Source organism: Pongo abelii, chromosome 20 (genome assembly GCF_028885655.2).
Source record: "Pongo abelii isolate AG06213 chromosome 20, NHGRI_mPonAbe1-v2.0_pri, whole genome shotgun sequence".
NCBI lineage: Eukaryota > Metazoa > Chordata > Mammalia > Primates > Hominidae > Pongo > Pongo abelii.
The window spans coordinates 51,580,366-51,599,228 of NC_072005.2; the positions used below are offsets into that span (position 1 = coordinate 51,580,366).

General features: G+C 46.0%; 1 protein-coding gene across 1 annotated transcript in view; it reads right to left on the reverse strand.

The window, feature by feature from the left end:
* The window catches only part of OPA3 (outer mitochondrial membrane lipid metabolism regulator OPA3), a 58,938-nt gene that overhangs the window by 2,827 nt on the left and 37,248 nt on the right, over positions 1 to 18,863 (reverse strand). The gene's annotated exons all lie outside the window — the stretch shown is intronic.

Below are 18,863 nucleotides of genomic sequence, written 5' to 3' on the forward strand. Positions count from 1 at the left end.
TGCAAGAAAAGACAGGAGTCAGGGATCTTTTGCAGGGCAGCCTCCTGCAAGCCCCGACCCTCTGTGCTTCGAAGTCCCCGTTGTAGCAATGGGGATGTGGTCGCCACAATCGGACGCGTGCTGGAGGGGGCGCCTTAACGAAGACAAGCGCAGTCCTCACCCCCAGAATCCTGTAGGGAAAACTTCCTTAACTAATGACTTACTCATGTGAAGGTGGAGTGTCAGCTTTTGCATCGTTATAAACACAGAAGATACTGATGCTCTTTTTTTTTTCTTTAATTTTTCTTTTTTTGAGCCAGGGTTTCGCTCTATCGTCCAGGCTGGAGTGCACTGCCGAGATCACGGCTTACTGCAGCCTCAAACTCCTGGGCTCAAGCGATCCTCCTCCCGCCTCAGCCTCCAGAGTAGGTGGGACAACGTTTGCGCGCCATCATGCCTGGCTAATTTTTAATTTTTTTGTAGAAATGGGGTCTCCTTGCGTTGCCCAGGCTGGTCTCGAACTCCTGGGCTCAAGCGACCCTCCTGCCAAAGCCTCCCAAAGTGCTGGGACTACAGGTGTGAGCCACGGTGCCCGGCCCTGAGGCTAACTTTTAATTCCATCAATAATTCATACTTCGCTGGGCGCGGTGGCTCACGCCTGTAATCCCAGCACTTTGAGAGGCCGAGGCGGGTGGCTCAGTTGAGGTCAGGAGTTTGAGACCAGCCTGGCCAAGGTGGTGAAACCCCGTCTTTACTAAAAATACAAAAATTAGCCGGGCGTGATGGCGCGTGCCTCTAATACCAGCTACTCTGGAGGTTGAAGCAGGAGAATCGCTTGAAACCGGGAGGCGGAGGCTGCAGTGAGCCGAGATCATGCCACTGTACTCCAGCCTGGGAGACAGAGCGAGACTCCATCTCAAAAAAAAAAAAAAAAGTAACTTGATTTTTCACTGCACTCCCCCTCAACCCCATGAACTATATGGAATTCATCACATATTGTATCTCCTTCCCTCTCCTCTCCCAATTTTTACAAGTGGTTTTTATTTTATTTTTTTACTGTTTATTTTTATTTATGTATTTATGTTTTTTTTTTATTGAGACGGGGTCTTGCTCTGTTGCCCAGGCTGTAGTGCAGTGACACCATCTCAGCTCACTGCAACCTCCACCTCCCAGGTTCAAGTGATTTCCAATTAATTTTTGTATTTTTACTAGAGATGGGTTTTCACCATCTTGGCCAGGCTGGTCTCGAACTCCTGACCTCAAGTGATCCGCCTGCCTCAGCCTCCCAAAGTGCTAGGATTACAAGCCTGAGCCACCACGCCCAGCCTTTATTTATTTATTTTTTTTTTTTTGAGACAGAGTCTCGGTCTGTCCCCCAGGCTGGAGCGCAGTGATGTGATTTCAGCTCGCTGCAGCCTCTGCCTCCCAGATTCAAGCCATTCTGGTGCCTTAGCCTCCCAAGTAGCTTGGTTCAATGGTATGTGCCACCATGTCACCTACTTTTTTTTTTTTTTTTTTTTTTTTGCATTTTTAGTAGAGACAGGGTTTCACTATGTTGGTCAGGCTGGTCTCGAACTCCTGGCCTCAAGTGATCCACCCGCCTCAGCCTCCCAAAGTGCTGGGATTACAGGCATGAGCTACCACACTCAGCCTATTTTTTTAAACTGTTTATTGGTAACCTATGTAATTGCTTTGTGCAATGCTTTGTGCTGCCTGAAATTGAAAATATAGACCATGTAAAATATGGAGGTTATGGAAATATTAATCCTGTAGATCCATAATGAAGATGTATTTTTATTTCACTAAACCAGTGGCGTGTGAAGCATTATCATTAAATGCCAGCTGGACTCACTGCTTTGTATCGTGCCACATTTTTGTTTTCTTTTATTTCAACTTTGACGTTACTGTATGAAGGTTTTAGTTTTTCCTAGAATGATGATTCTCAAACTATGTGACCCACAAAAATTTACCATGGGACCAAGATCATCCAGATGTTTGCTCCTATTCTGTTTATTAAATAAATAGTCATGGACACACTGGCTGTTCTCTGGGCTGCTGCAGGACTGTCCTCCTTCATACTGCTCCTCCTCTTTTAAGGAACTTGCATCCTCTTTGTTGAATTTCATTCTAGTTTTCCTAGAGTATATCCCCAGATACCTTTTGCAGAAAGGGTGTTTGGTATCTCAGTGTTTTGAATCCTTGAATATCTGAAATATCTTTTTCCACCTTCACATTAGATGAGATGATAAATTCTAGCCCCAGAATGACTAGTTCGAAATCCTATTTCTCAGCAGTTTGGTGGCCTGATTCCACAATGTGTAAAGGCAGAGGGGCTTGTTGTCATCCCTGTGACACTGACATTGCACCAAGATGAATGTTTTTCTTATTCCCCTTAAACTCTTCTATCTTCTGTCCAAATCCCATTTCTCTCTTTAGCCCTTCGAATTTTTCTTGTCTGCTCAGTAAAGTATTAACTTCATCCAAATAGAGATCTGACCTTTGCCTTTTACTCCTGGGAGGTAATTTTTTAGTTCTTGGAATGTCCAGCCTGAGTTTACATGGAGCCTTGGGTCACACCAAATGGTTTGTGCTAACAGTGGTGATTTATGGTGGAGACTTTGGGCCATGTGGTATCAGCTTAACCTCCGGAGGGGCTAGAATCTAAGGGGAGCCACACAAGTGGTCAGCCTTATCCACATGCTGATCCCTATTAAAAACCCTGGACACTGAGGCTCAGGTAGGCTTCCCTGATGGGTGACATCATGTCACTTATCATTGCTGGGAGAAGTTAGTGCTGTCCACAACTGTACCAGGTATTAAATTGGCACTTGGAACTCTCCTGGACCCATGGACCTCTTCCCTGGGCTGATTTTAATCTGATTCTTTTCACTGTAATGAGCCACAACCATGAGAATAACTGACCCTAGTGAGTGCTGTGAGTCTTTCTAGCAAATTACTGAAACTGATGGTGGTCTTAGAGACTCCTGAACTTGCAGTCAATGACAAAAGTGAGGGTGGTCTTGGTGACCCCCTAAATGTGTGTCTTATCTGTTGCCTCCTCTCCATTTTCTCCTACCCTTCTCCTACCCCTTCCCAGTCTGGAACGCCACCCTGCACTGATCTCCTCACTTTCCCTTCCTGTTTTTTTCATTGCTCCTTTTTGTTACACCACTGGGAGGTTTTGTTGACTTTCAGAACTTATTTTTTCCCCCTAATTTTCAGTCTTTATTTAAAATTTGATTATAAAATATCCAAACATACAGGGAAGTTTAGTGTCCATTTGGCTTTACAATTTTTTTATTTTATTTTATTTTTTAATAGAGATGGGGTCTCACTATGTTGTCCAGCCTTGTCTCAAACTCCCAGCCTCAAGCAATCCTCCTACCTCAGCCTCCTAAAGTGCTGATTGCAGGCATGAGCCACTATGCCCAGCCCTAGGATGATTTTTATTTATTTTTATTTTTTTTGAGATGGAGTTTTGCTCTTCTCCCCCAGGCTGGAGTGCAATGACACCATCTCGGCTCACTGCAACCTCCGCCTCCCAGGCTCAAGCGATTCTCCTGCCTCAGCCTCCCAAGTAGCTGAGATTACCGGCGTGCACCACCATGCCCGGATAATTTTTGTATTTTTAGTAGACATGGGGTTTCACCATGTTGGTCAGGCTGGTCTCGAACTCCCAACCTCAAATGATCCACCTGCCTTGGCCTCCCAAAGTGCTGAGATTACAGGCATGAGCTACTGCATCTGGCCAGGATGATTTTTCTTTTTTTTTTTTTAAGGCGGAGTCTCGCTCTGACACCCAGGCTGGAGTGCAGTGGCGCATCTCTGCTCACTACAAGCTCCGCCTCCTGGGTTCAAGCCATTCTCCTGCCTCAGTCTCCCGAGTAGCTGGGACTACAGGCGTTCGCCACTATGCCCGGCTAATTTTTTGTATTTTTAGTAGAGATGGGGTTTCACCGTGTTAGCCAGAATGGTCTCGATCTCCTGAACTCGTGATCCGCCTGCCTTGGCCTCCCAGAGTGCTGGGATTACAGGCGTAAGCCACCGCACCCGGCTGAATGTAGCTAATTTTTAAATAATCAGGAGACACCTTGTGCTACAGATGTACGTTGTTTCCTTTTACCCTATACCCTTGAGGCCAGTACTTAAACATCAGCCGGATCCTAATCCAGGAGAGGTCAGTTCACCAGGAAGTCCGTACTCCAGGCCAGGCCAGGCCAGGCCAAGCTTCTGTTGGTTGAATGCAAAGCATGGTGAGGTGTGTGAATTCCCTTCAGTCTCCTGTGGGAGGGGCCCTCTTGGTGGCCCTGGATGGGCAGGGTCAAGGTGAAAACCCAGGAACTGGTTTCACAAGGTTGAACAAGTGGCTCCGTGCTGGGCAGGCTCCATGCTTCTCCCTGAAAGAAGGCACCATAGCCACCGTTAAGCAGTGGGCAGGTTGTCGCCTCTGACTCTGGCCTGGAGACAAGTCAGTTCAGTCCATGTGAATTCTAGAATCAACTGGTCAGTGTGCACGCACATACACATGCACCAATATACAAACACACACCTTTTGGCATAGAATTGGGATTGATTTGAATCTATAAATCAGTTTATAAGACGATATCTTTACAATATTGAATTTTCCAATTGAAGGAATCCACAGCTTTGGCACAAAGATTATTTTACAGTGAAAACACTTGAAATGTTATCTACACTTCTCTTATTGGACTAAAGGAGAGCCTCCTGAAAATACAACTGCCATTAACCCCCTCCGAGGGAGTTTTCTGCGAATTTCAGGAAGGAGACAGACTGTCCATCTCTTTTAGTGTTAAAAATCACACAGGAAAGCAATAGAGGCGAGGCGCTGTGGCTCATGCCTGTAATCCCAGCACTTTGGGAGGCTGAGGGGGATGGATGACCTGAGGTCAGGAGTTCCAAACCAGCCTGGCCAACCTAATTAAACCCCATCTCTACTAAAGATACAAAACTTAGCCAGGCATGGTGGTGGGTACCTGTAATCCCAGTACTTGCGAGGCTGAAGCAGGAGAATCGCTTGAACCTGGGAAGTGGAGGTTGTAGTGAGCCGAGATCATGCCATCACACTCCAGCTTGGTGACAAGAGTGAAACTCTGTCTCAAAAAAAAGAAAACAAAAGAACTATCCATACTTTTCCACTGAACCCCTTTTTCTTTTTCTTTTTTTTGAGATGGAATCTTGCTCTGTTGCCCAGGCTGGAGTGCAGTGGCGTGATCTCAGCTCACCGCAACCTCTGCCTCCCAGGTTCAAGCAATTCTCCTGCCTCAGCCTCCCAAGTAGCTGGGACTACAGGCACGCGCCACCATGCCTGGCTAATTTTTGTATTTTTAGTAGAGACGGGGTTTCACTATGTTGGTCAGGCTGGTCTTGAACTCCTGACCTCGTGATCCCCCAGCCTCGGCCTTTCAAAATGCTGGGATTACAGGTGTGAGCCACTGCATCTAGCCTGAACCCCTTTTTCTTTTTTTTTTTTTTTTTTTTTTGAGGCAGAGTCTCGCTCTGTCGCCCAGGCTGGAGTGCAGTGGCGCCATCTCGGCTCACTGCAAGCTCCGCCTCCCGGGCTCACGCCATTCTCCTGCCTCAGCCTCCCGAGTAGCTGGGACTACAGGCGCCCACCACGACGCCCAGCTAATTTTTTTGTATTTTTTAGTAGAGACGGAGTTTCACCGTGTTAGCCAGGATGGTCTCGATCTCCTGACCTTGTGATCCGCCCGCCTCGGCCTCCCAAAGTGCTGGGATTACAGGCGTGAGCCACCGCGCCCGACCAAGAACCCCTTTTTCTTAAGTTGGTAAATAAACCTTTACTTCCAGCTATTCAATGAGTTACTCATTACAGAGTTCCCTTTGCCTAATGTGTAAATAAAGTTTTTCTTTCCACCTGTTGATCTGTCTATTGTTAATTAATTTGCAGGTTCCCAACAACAGGGATCTAGATTGGTAGAGGAAAAGATTTTCCTGTCAATGCAATCCATGAACATGGTATTCTCTTCATTTAGGTCTTTAAGAAATTTATCTCAATAACGTTTTGTAGTTTACAGAATAGATATCTTGCATATAAATTCAGTTTATTCCTATGTATTAGATATTTTGATACTATTTTGATGACAACATTTCAAATTTCATTTTCTATTTGTTTGTTGCTGGTACTGATGATAGGAATAAATTGATTTCTGTACCTTATATGCAGTGATCTTGATAAATTATTACTTTTTTTTTTTTTTTTTTTTTTGAGACAAGATCTCATTCTGTCACCCAGGCTGGAGTGCAGTGGTGCAATCATAGCTTACTGCAGCCTCAAGTGATCCACCTACTATCGGGGAACCTGCTCTGATATTCACGTAGGTTCTTTTCTATTTTCCCTAAGCGTCAGCCAGCTTGAGAAATAAAGGGACAGAGTGCAAAAGAGAGAAATTTTTTAAAGCTGGGCGTCCGGGGAAGACATCACACATTGGTAGGATCCGTGATGCCCCACAAGCCACAAAAACCAGCAAGTTTTTATTAGGGAGTTTCAAAAGGGGAGGGAGTGTGCAAATAGGTGTGGGTGACAGACATCAAGTACTTTACAAGGTAATAGAATATCACAAGGCAAGTGGAGGCAGGGCGAGATCACAGGACCACAGGACCGACCCAAAATTAAAATTGCTAATGAAGTTTCGGGCACCATTGTCATTGATAACATCTTATCAGGAGACAGGGTTTTGAGATCAACCGGTCTGACCAAAATTTATTAGGTGGGAATTTCCTCTTCCTAATAAGCCTGGGAGCGCTATGGGAGACTGGAGTTTATCTCACCTCTGCAGTCTCGCCCATAAGAGACGACCACACCCAGGGGGGCCAGTTTAGAGACCTACCCCTAGGTGCACATTCTCTTTCTCAGGGATGTTCCATGCTGAGAAAAAGAATTCAGCGATATTTCTCCCATTTGCTTTTGAAAGAAGAGAAATATGGCTCTGTTCCGCCCGGCTCACCAGCAGTCAGAGTTTCAGGTTATCTCTCTTATTCCCTGAACAGTTGCTGTTATCCTGTTCTTTTTTCAAGGTGCCCACATTTCATATTACTCAAACACACATGCTGTACAATTTGTGCAGTTAATGCAACTATTACAGGGTCCTGAGGTGATATACATCCTCCTCAGCTGACAGGATTGAGAGATTAAAGTAAAGACAGGCATAGGAAATCACAAGGGTATTGATTGGGGAAGTGATAAGTGTCCACGAAATCTTTACAATTTATGTTTAGAGACTGCAGTAAAGAGGCATAAGAAATCATAAAAGTATTAATTTGGGGAACTAATAAATGTCCATGAAATCTTCACAACCCATGTTCTTCTGCCATGGCTTCAGCCAGTCCCTCCGTTTGGGGTCCCTGACTTCCCGCAACAACCTACCTCAGCCTCCTGAGTAGCTGGGACTGCAAGGACGCAACACCATGCCTGGCTAATTTTTGTAATTTTCTGTAAAGACAGGGTTTCACCATGTTGTTCAGGCTGGTCTTGAACTCCTGGGCTCAAGCGATCCACCTGCCTTGGCCTCCCAAAGTGCTGGGATTACAGGCATGAACCGCCATGCCCAGCCTAATTAGTTCTTATTCTCAGTCATATAGTTTGTTTATAAATTATTTTAATTGTACATCTACACTTTAATTGTTTGAATGTAGTAACTGTTTTTTTCTTTTCTTTTTAAGAGTTGAGGTCTCACCCTGTCACCCAGGCTGGACTGCAATAGCAAAATTATAGCTCACTATAGCCTTGATCTCCTGAGCTCAAGAGATTCTCACACCTCAGCCTCCTGAGTAGCTGGGACTAAAGGTGCCTGCTGCCACACCCTGATAGAAACTGGTTTTCTTCCGGGGTGTGATGGCTTACACCTGCAATCCCAGTACGTCGAGAGGCCAAGGTAGGTGGATTATCTGAGGTCAGGAGTTCGAGACCAGCCTGGCCAACATGGTGAAACCCTGTCTCTACAGAAAAAATTAAAAAATTAGCCAGGCGTGGTGGCATGAACCTGTAATCTCAGCTACTCAGGAGGCTTAGGAAGGAGAATTGCATGAACCCAGGAGGTGGAGGTTGCAGTGAGCCGAGATCACACCACTGCACTCCAGCTGGGTGACACAGCGAGACTCTATCTCAAAAAAAAAAAAAAAATTAAAAAAAAAACTAAAAAAAATGTGGGCCGGGCACAGTGGCTCATGCCTGTAATCCCAGCACTTTCGGAGGCTGAGGCAGGCAGATCACATGAGGTCAGGAGTTTGAGACCAGCCTGGCCAACATGGCAAAACCCCGTCTCTACTAAAAATACAAAAAAAAATTAGCCAGGCATGGTGACAGGCGCCTATAATCCCAGCTACTAGGGAGGCTGAGGCAGGAAAATTGCTTGAACTTGGGAGGCAGAGGTTGTAGTAAGTCAAGATCGTGCCACTGCACTCCAGCCTTGGCGACAAGAGTGAAACTCCGTCTCAAAAAAAAAAAAAAAAAAAATAAGTGTATGGAAACACAAAGGGCCAAGAATAGCAATACTGAAGAGAAAAACTGGAGACCTTACACTACCAGATATAAAGCTATCATAAAGCTATAATCATCAAAACAGGGTGGCATTTCCACATGAATAGACAGGCCAATGGTAAAGTGTAGAGAATCCAGAAATATTCACACATGCAAAGTCATATGACTTGTGACGAAAGTGACACTGTGGTGCAGTGGGAAAAGAATGGCCTTTTCAAGACACGTTGTTGGATCACCTGAATATGCACAGAGAAAAAAATGAACCTTAACATCTACCTCACATAATACACAAAAATTAATTCCACAGGGATTGTAGATCAAAATATGATAGACACAAAAATAACACTTTTAGAAAAAAAAAGTAGGAGGCTGGGTGTACTGGCTCATACCTATAAACTCTGTGCTTTGGAAGGCCAAGGTGGGAGGACTGCTTCAGAGAAGGGGTTCAAGACCTTACCGAGCAACATGGTGAAACCCCATCTCTACAAAAAATTAAAAAATTAGCCGGGTATGGTGGTGCACCCGCCACCATGCCAGGCTAATTTAAAAAAAAAAATTTTAGTAGAGATGGGGTTTCACCATGTTGGTCAGGCTTGTCTCGAACTTGTTTTTTGTTTGTTTGTTTTTTGAAATGGAGTCTTGCTCTGTCGCCCAGGCTGGAGTGCAATGGCGCAACCTCGGCTCACTGCAACCTCTTCCTCCCAGCTACTCAGCAGGCTGAGCTAGGAGGATCACTTAAGCCTGAGAGTTGAAGGCTGTAGTGAGTTGTCATGGTGCCACTGCACTCCAGCCTGGACGATAGAGCAAGACTCTGTCTCAAAAAAAAAAAAAAAAACAAGAAAAAAAAACAAGAAAAGAACTTTCATTCTTCAAAAGACACCAGCAAGAGAGGGAAAAGGCAAATCATAGACTGGAAGAAGCCATTTGCAATACATCAATCTGACAAATAACTCAAATTTAGGACATACAGAGACCTCCTGCCAATCAAAAGGGGAAAGGTAGAGAACCCAGTGGAGAAGGACTTGACTCACAAAAGAGGATGGTATCTTTTTCTTTTCTTTTCTTTTTTTGAGATGGAGTTTCGCTCTTGTTGCCCAGGCTGGAGTGCAGTGGCACGATCTCGGCTCACTGCAACCTCCACCCTCCGGTTTCAAGCGATTCTCCTGCCTCAGCCTCCAGAGTGCCAGAGCAGGGAGAGAGAATGACGAGGCTAAACTGTAGCTTCAGCTTTCTCTCTTTAAAAACCAAAGCAAAGAGGACAAAATGTTCATTTCTATTAATTCTAAGTGGTGGGTACAAGGGTATTCATTATATTGTTTTCTGTATGTCTGCAATATTTCATAATATATGTGTTTTCAATAAAAATTAGCTGAGTGTGGTGGTGTGCGCCTGTAGTCCCAGCTACTCAGGAGGCTGAGGCGGGAAGACTGCTTGAATTCAGGAAGCGCAGGTTGCAGGTTGCAGTGAGCTGAGATGGTACCACTGCACTCCAGCCTGGAGGACAGAGCTAGGCTCCATATCAAAAAAAAAAAAAAAAAAAAAAAATGCCACCTGAAAAAAAAAAAGATTCTAGCTAGCTATGGAGTCTCACACCTGTAATCCCAGCACTTTGGGAGATCAAGGTAAGAGGATTGCTTGAGACCAGGAATTTGAGGGCAACATAGTGAAACCCCATCTTCACACATGCACACAAAATAGCTGGGTGTGGTGGCGTATGCCTGTGGTCCCAGCTCATCAGGAGGCTGATGGGGGAGGATTGCTTGAGCCTGGAAGATCAAAACTGCAGTGAGCTGTGATTGCACTACTGCACTACATCCTGGGCAAAAGAGTGAGTCCCTATCTCAAGAAAAAAGAAAATGAGGCCAGGCACAGTGTCTCACACTTGTAATCCCAGCATTTGTGGGAGGCCGAGGTGGGCAGATCACTTGAGGTCAGGAGTTCGAGACCAGGCTGGCCAACATGGTGAAACCCTGTCTCTACTAAAAATACAAAAATTAGCCAGGTGTGGTGGCATGTGCCTGTAATTCCAGTTACTTGGGAGGCTGAGGCAAGAGAATTCCTTGAACCTGGGAGGCGGAGGTTGCAGTGAGCCAAAATTGTGCCACTGCACTCCAGCCTGTGCGAAAAAGTGAGACTCCGTCTCAAAAAAAAAAAAAAAAAGAAAAGAAAAGATGCTCAACACATTAGTTAGCAGAGCAATACAAGTCAAATTCACAATGAGATGCCATTTCCCAGCCACTAGAATGGCTATAGTCAAAACAGCGAACAACCACTAATGCTTCCACAGCTGCTGTATTAGTCAGTTTTCACACAGCTATAAAGAAATTCCTGAGAATGGGTAATTATAAAGGAAAGAGGTTTAGTTGACTCACAGTTCTGAATGGCTGGGGGGCCTCAGGAAACTTACAATCATGGCAGAAGGCAAAGGGGAAGCAGGCACCTCCTCACAAGGCAGCAGGAGGGAGAAGTGAAAGGGCAGGAAAAAACTGCCCCTTTAAAACTCATTAGATCTCATGAGAATTCACTCATTATCAGGAGAACAGCATAGGGGAAACCACCCCCATGATCACTTCCCTCCCTCAACACATGAGGATGACAACTCGAGATGAGATTTGGGTTGGGACACAGCCAAACTATATCAGTTGTAGGGTAACGAAACTCTCGCATGTCACTGGCGGAAATGTAAAATGGTGCAGCCACTTTGGAAAGTAGTTTGGCAGTTTCTTAAAAAGTTAAACATAGGCCAGGTGCAGTGGCTTACACACCTGTATTCCCAGCACTCTGGGAGGCTACTCATCGCTTGAACCCAGGAGTTCAAGACCAACCTGGGCAACATGGTGAAACCTCTTCTGTACAAAAATATCACAAAAAAATTTTAATATTTTTATATTTTCTGCCACGCTCAGCTAATTTCTGTATGTTTTGTAGAGATGAGTTCTCACTATGTTGCCCAGGCTGGTCTCAAACTCCTGACCTCAAGCTATCCACCCATTTCTGTCTCCCAAAGTGCTGGGATTACAGGCATGAACACTGCACCCAGCCAAAAAAACACAAAAATTAGCCGGGTGTGGTGGCGCATGTCTGTAGTCCCAGCTACTGGGTGGGGGTGGGGCTGAGGTTGCAGTGAGTAGAGAGCACATCACTGCACTCCAGCCTGGGGGACAGAGCCAGACCGGGTCTCAAAAAAAAACAAAAAATGAATGAGATATTCATGCAATAAAGTGGACCATGCATTGTATGACTCCATTTATATTAAATGTCCCAAATAATGCAATCTATTGAGGCAGAAAGTAGATCAGTGATTTTTAGGGGCTAAAGGAAGGAGGAGAATGGAGAGTCACTGCAAATGAACGTGAGGGATCTTTTGGAGTTGATGGAAATGTTCTGAAATTGGTATGTGGAGATGGTTGCATAACCATGTCAGTTTACTGAAAATCATCAAATCGTACTCTTAAAATGGGTAAGTTTCGGCCAGGCGCAGTGGCTCATGCCTGTAATCCCAGCACTTTGGGAGGCCAAGGCAGGTGGATCACGAGTTCAGGAGATTGAGACCATCGTGGCCAACATGGTGGAACCGTGTCTCTACTAAAAATACAAAAATTAGCCGGGTGTGGTGGCGTGCACCTGTAGTCCCAGCTACTCGGGAGGCTGAGGCAGGAGAATCACTTGAACCCAGGAGGCAGAAGTTGCAGTGAGTCGAGATCACGCCACTGCACTCCAGCCTGGGTGCCAGAGCAAGACTCTGACTCAAAAAAAAATAAAAAATAAAAAATAAAAAAAAAAAGAAAACAAAGGGTGAGTTTCATGGTGTGTAGATTATACCTTGATAAAGCTGTTTAAACAAACAAAACAGGCCAGGGCACGGTGGCTCACGCCTGTAGTCCCAGCTACTTGGGGGATTGAAGTGGGAAGATCGCTTGAGCCTGGGAGGTTGAGGCTGCAGTGAGCTGTGACTGCACCACTGCACTGCAGCCGGGGTGACTGAGTGAGACCCTGTCTCAGAAAGAAAAAAAAAGGCCAGGCACAGTGGCTCACATGTGTAATCCCAGCACTTTGGGAGGCCAAGGCAGGCGGATCACCTGAGGTCAGGTGGGCGTGGTGACGGGCGCCTGTAGTCCCAGCTACTTGGGAGGTTGAGGCAGGAGAATCACTTGAACCTGGGAGGCGGAAGTTGCAGTGAGCCAAGATTGTGCCACTGCACTCCAGCCTGGGTGACAGAGAGAGACTCCGTCTCAAAAAACAAACAAGCAAAAAAGCCAGAACACCGGGGTCCAGGACCTCTCTCACTGGAATTGGCAAATGCTGTCATGAATGGTAGGCAGCAGGGTGGGGGTTCACAGTCTCTATGCTGGGTCCAAGCGGATCCCACCAAACTCAGAGACCTCAGGAATGAATGTCTGTTACTTCTGAGGTTTTTGATTTTCCAGAATCTAAACCCCTCTGTTGGATTGGGGAAGCGCCATTGCTGTGAGTCTGAGTCAGGAACAGCCTGCAACAGAAACTGGAGAAACCCATGGCTTCCCCATATGGGGACTGTTCTCCCACAACCAGAAGGCTGCCATACAATGTCACTGGGAACCCAGGCTCCTTCTCGTTCAGCCCTACCTTTCTCATTACGGGGCTCTTAGCCACATGCCCAAAAGATGCCTGCTGCCCCTCGGCATCACAGCCTCCTTCCACACAGGAGGCGGGGGTAGGGGGTGTCAGAGGAAGTATGTGTCTAATCTGTCACTTTTTAAGGAAAAGCCACTAGATTTTACAAAATCCGCATGCCACATAGCCATCCTGTACTATAGGGGGGTCTGGGAGGTCCATTGTTCTTGACTGGATACAGAGTCACCCCTCATTTAATTGGGGCCTGGTGTAGCGGCTCAGGCTTGTAATCCCAGCACTTTGGGAGGCTGAGGCAGGAGGATCATCTGAGTCCAGAAGTGTGAGACTAGCCTGGGCAACACAGGGAGACCTGGTCTCTACTAAAAAATAAAACAAAATAAATAAGATAATTTTTTTTTAGAGAAAGCGTCTCAGTCTGTTAGCCAGGCTAGAGTGCAGTGGTGCAATGACAGTTCATTGCAGCCTTGACCTCCTGGGCTCAAGCAAACCTCCGGCCTCAGCCTCCTGAGTAGCTGGGACTATAGGCACGCACCACCACACCTGGCGCATTTTAAAACATTTTATAGAAACAGGGTCTCACTATGTTTCCCAGGCTGGTCTTGAACTCCTGGGCTCAAGCGATCCTCCCACCTCGGCCTCCCAAAGTGCTGATATTACAGGTGTGAGCCACCGCACCCGGCCTGAACCTGAAATCTTGGGGAAGGCTTCAAGGATACGAAGAGACCCCTAGGATCCATGTTATGGTGTGGGGTAGGCCCAGGGCAGTGGTCGGGGGTGGTACCCATGGTGCTGACAGCCCTCTGACCTTGGAGTCCCTGAGTGCTTCATGCTCACTGCAACCCAACAGACAGGCTCCTTGTTGGGAAGTGGCTGCCCAGCCAGGGACTATAGTTAGGTGCAGTTAGGTGTGGTCAGGGCACCGAGTTCTAGGAAAAATAAGCCAGCCAAGTGAAGTGGGCTACTTCCAGCCCTGGTCCATACCAGCCATGCTGTGGTCCTCATGAAGACCATCCCCAGGGTGACCTTGAAATAAACACACTGAAGATGGCAGAGCTGCAACAGCCTGAGTCCCTGAATGACTGTGTGGAGGAGGAGGGCTGCCCTGCCAACCTGTTCCCAGCTAGTACAGCCGTGCATTGCTTAATGACAGGGACACATTCTGAGAAATGCATTGTTTGGTGATTTCGTCATTGTGCAAACATCACAGAGTGGGCTTACACGAACCTAGATAGTGTAGCCTGCTACACACCTAGGCTATGTGGTAGAGCTTTCTGCTCCTAGGCCATAAACCTAAACAGCATGTGACTGTACTGAAAATTGCGGGAGTTATAACACAATGGTAAGTATTTGCGTGTCTAGACATATCTAAACATAGAAAAGGTACAGTAAAGATACAGTGGTATCATTTTACAAGACCACTGTTGTATATGCAGTTTGTTGTTGACAGCAACCTCATTATGTGGTACATTATTTCACTGTTTTGGTTTTTTTTTTTTTTTTTTGAGATGTAGTCTTGCTCTGTCGCCAGGAGGCTGGAGGGCAGTGGTGCGATCCTGGCTCACTGCAACCTCCAACTCCCTGGTTCAAGCGATTCTCCTGCCCCAGCCTCCCGAGTAGCTGAGACTACAGGCGCCTGCCACCATGCCCGGCTAATTTTAGTATTTTTAGTAGAGACAGGTTTCACCATGCTGGCCAGGATGGTCTTGATCTCCTGACCTCGCAATCTGCCCACCTTGGTTTCTCAAAGTGCTGGGATTACAGGTGTGAGCTACCGCACCCGGCCCATGACTTCACTGTTTTGTTTTATTTTGTTTGTTTATTTATTTATTTTTGAGACAGGGTCTTACTCTGTCGCCCAGGCTGGAGTGCAGTGGCATGATCTTGGCTCACTGCAACCTGCAACTCTCTGGCTCAAGCAACCCACCCACCTCAGCCTCTCTAGTAGCTGGGACTACAGGAGCATGCCACTACGCCTGACTAACTTTTGTATTTTTGTAGAGATAGCGTCTCTGTATATTGCCCAGGGGCTGGTCTCAAACTCCTGGGCTCATGCGATCCTCCAGCTTTGGCCTCCCTAAGTGCTGGGAATACAGGCATGAGCAACCACGACTGGCCTATTTTTATTTTTAATTTTTTTTGTTTTGTTTTTGAGACGGAGTCTCACTCTGTTGCCCAGGCTGGAGTGCAGTGACGCAATCTTGGCTCACTGCAGCCTCCAACTCCTGGGTTTAAGTGATACTCCTGCCTCAGCCCCAGGAGTACCTGGAGTTACAGGCACACGCTACCACGCCTAATTTTTGTATTTTTAGTAGAGATGGAGTTTCACCATGTTGATCAGGCTAGTCTCGAACTCCTGACCTCAAGTGATCTGCCCGCCTTGGCCTCCCAAAGTACTGGGATTACAGGCGTGAGCCACTGCGCCCAGCTGTATTTTAATTTTTATAATTTATTTTTATCTGTAGAGGAGGAGTCTTGCTATGTTGCCCAGGCTGTTCTCCAACTCCTGAGCTCAAGCAATCCTCCTGCCTAAGCCTCCCAAAGCGCTGGGATTACAGGCATGAGCACTGCAACTGGCCGACGTTACTATTTTAGGAGCAAGAAGTAAACTCCATTCACTCAATATCATTACACATATTGGGTCTCTGTTACAGCATCGGCATCTCTAACTATAAACCTCTCAAGGTTCCTGCTGGTTTTCTTAGCCTCCAGTGAGCTACCTGATATCCTTCCAGTAAGTTCTTTTTCTGCTTCAGTTAGCCCAGGAAGGTTCCTGTTGCTGGCAATGCAGAGTCATTTTGCAACTGTTTACTCTGTGCTAAGCAACTTCCTAAGTGTTTTGCATGTATTAATTGATTCACTTTCATAATAAACTTACAAAGGAAGTTCTGTTATCAGGCACAAGATACCCAGTGACTTGCCCAAGCGCATCCAACTGGTATGAGGCAGAGCTAGGGATTGACTCCAGGCATTTTGGGATCAGAGCCCATGCCCTTCCCATGATGCTTCGCTGCTCTCGAGACAAATGATCTAAGCCTAAAAAGACTGCGAGCTACATGCACTTTCATAGCAGCCCTATTCATAGCCACCACGCAGAGGAAACAACCCCAACGTTCAACAGATGTATGAATAAACAAATTGTGATCTAGCCTCACAATGGACTATTATTCAGCCATAAAAAGGGATGATGGGGGCCGGGCACGGTCGCTCACGCCTGTAATCCCAGCACTTTGGGAGGGCAAGGCAGGCAGATCACGTGAGGTCGGGAGTTCGAGACCAGCCTGGCCAACACGATGAAACCCCGTCTCTACTAAAAATACAAAATTTAGCTGGGCCCAGTGGCTCACGCCTGTAATCCCAGCACTTTGGGAGGCCGAGGTGGGCGGATCACCTGGGGTCAGGAGTTCGAGACCAGCCTGAGCAACATGGAGAAACCCTGTCTCTACCAAAAATACAAAATTAGCCAGGCATGGTGGCACACACCTGTGATCCCAGCTACTCGGGAGGCTGAGGCAGGAAAATCACTTGAACCCGGGAGCTGGAGGTTACAGTGAGCTGAGATCGTGCCATTGCACTCCAGCCTGGGCAACAAGAGCAAAACTCCGTCTCAAAATAAATAAATAAATAAATAAATAAATAAATAAATAGGAAATTAACTGGGCATGGTGGCCCATGCCTGTAATCCCAGCTACTCGGGAGGCTGAGGCAGGAGAATTGTTTGAACCCAGGAGGCAGAGGTTGTAGTGAGCCAAGATCATGTCATTGCACTCCAGCCTGGGCAACAAGAGGAAAATTCCATCTCAAAAAAACAAAAACGAAAAAAAAAAACAAAAATTAGCCAGGCATGGTGGCAGGCGCCTGTAATCCCAGCTACTCAGGAGGCTGAGGCAGGAGAATCACTTGAACCTGGGAGGCGGAGGTTGTAGTGAGCCGAGATGGCGCCACTGCACTCCAGCCTGGGCGACAGAACGAGACACCGTCTCAAAAAAAAAAACAAAAAAAAGGAAATCAAGACAAGGCAGGATGGGCGTCTACTTCAAAACAGAGAAAAAAGGGGCTGGATGTGGTGGCTCACACCTGTAATCCTAGCACTTTGGGAGCTGAGGCGAGTGGATGGCATGAGCCCAGGAGTTCATGACCAGCCTGGGCAACATAAAGAGACCCCCATCTCTACAAAAAATTAAGAAATTAGCTGAGTGTAGTGGTGGCACACCTATATTCCCAGCTACTCTGGAGGCTGACATGGGAGGATTGCTTGAGCCTGGGGGGCTGAGGCTGCAGGGAGCCGTGATTGCGCCATCGCACTCCAGCCTGGGTGACAGAGCAAGACCCTGTCCAAAATGAAACAAACAAATGGAAAAACAACAACAACAACAACAACCAGAGGCTGAGCACAGTGGCTCACACCTGTAATCCCAGCTTAAAAGTCTCTTCCCAGAGTAAAAGTTAGTTTTCATGCTGGCCCAAGGCAGCCCACATTATACAGGTTTGTGTAATACATACATCATATGTACATGCTTTTCTTTTTTTTTTTTTTTTGAGATGGAGTCTCACTCTGTCGCCCAGGCTGGAGTGCAGTGGTGCGATCTTGGCTCACTGCAACCTCCGCCTCCTGGGTTCAAGTAATTCTTCTGCCTCAGCCTCCCAAGGAGCTGGGACTACTGGTGTGTGCCACCACGCCCAGCTAATTTTTTGTATTTTTAGTAGAGACAGGGTTTCACCATGTTGCCCAGGCTGGTCTTGAACTCCTGAGATTAAGCAATCCTCCCACCTCGGCCTCCCTAAGTGCTGGGATTACAGGTGTGACAGGCCATGTTTTTCTTTAAGAAATAAAATAAAGGAGAATAAAAAGTAACAAAGTTGCCCATCACACATAAGAACAATTATTATTCAGAGAAACTTGTTCTAACAAGACATATATAATGTATGATATTAACATATCATCCAATGTGTTATGGAACACACATAATGGGTTTCATATGTTTATAATATATATTAAGTATATAGAATGCATATATATCTGTAGTTATTCTTCATGAAATGGAATACAATAAAATAGGAAATATTAAACTGGACTGCAAATATTAAGGGTAATTATTTAATGAAACTTTCATTCCAATGATATGTACATAAGCATATACACTACATATAATAGATGATGTTATGTTATACATGACACAAAATATATATTTTATATTCCATTATATATTGTATCACATAATATATGAATTATACACTTTAAAAATACATAGAATTGTAAATTATTGTATAAATATGCACACAATGGATTATATAAACTCTGCTTCCTTTTTTTTTTTTTTTTTTTGAGACAGGGTCTCACTTTGTCCCCCAAGCTGAGGTGCTGTGGCCTGATCTCAGTTTACTGCAGCCTCAACCACCCGGGTTCAAGCGATCCTCCTGCCTCAGCCCCCCAAGTAGCTGGGACTACAGGTGTGTGCCACCATGCCTAGCTAATTTTTTGTTTTGTTTTGTTTTGAGACCAAGTCTCACTCTGGCACCTAGGCTGGAGTGCAGTGGTGCAATCTTGGCTCACTGCAATCTCCACCTCCTGGGCTCAAGCAATTCTCCTATGTCAGCCTCTCAAGTAGCTGGGATTACAGATGTGCACCACCACACCCGGCTAATTTTTGTATTCTTATTAGAGACAGGGTTTCACCATGTTGGCCAGGCTGGTCTCGAACTCCTGACTTCAAGTGATCCTCCCACCTTGGTCTTCCAAAGTACTGAGATTACA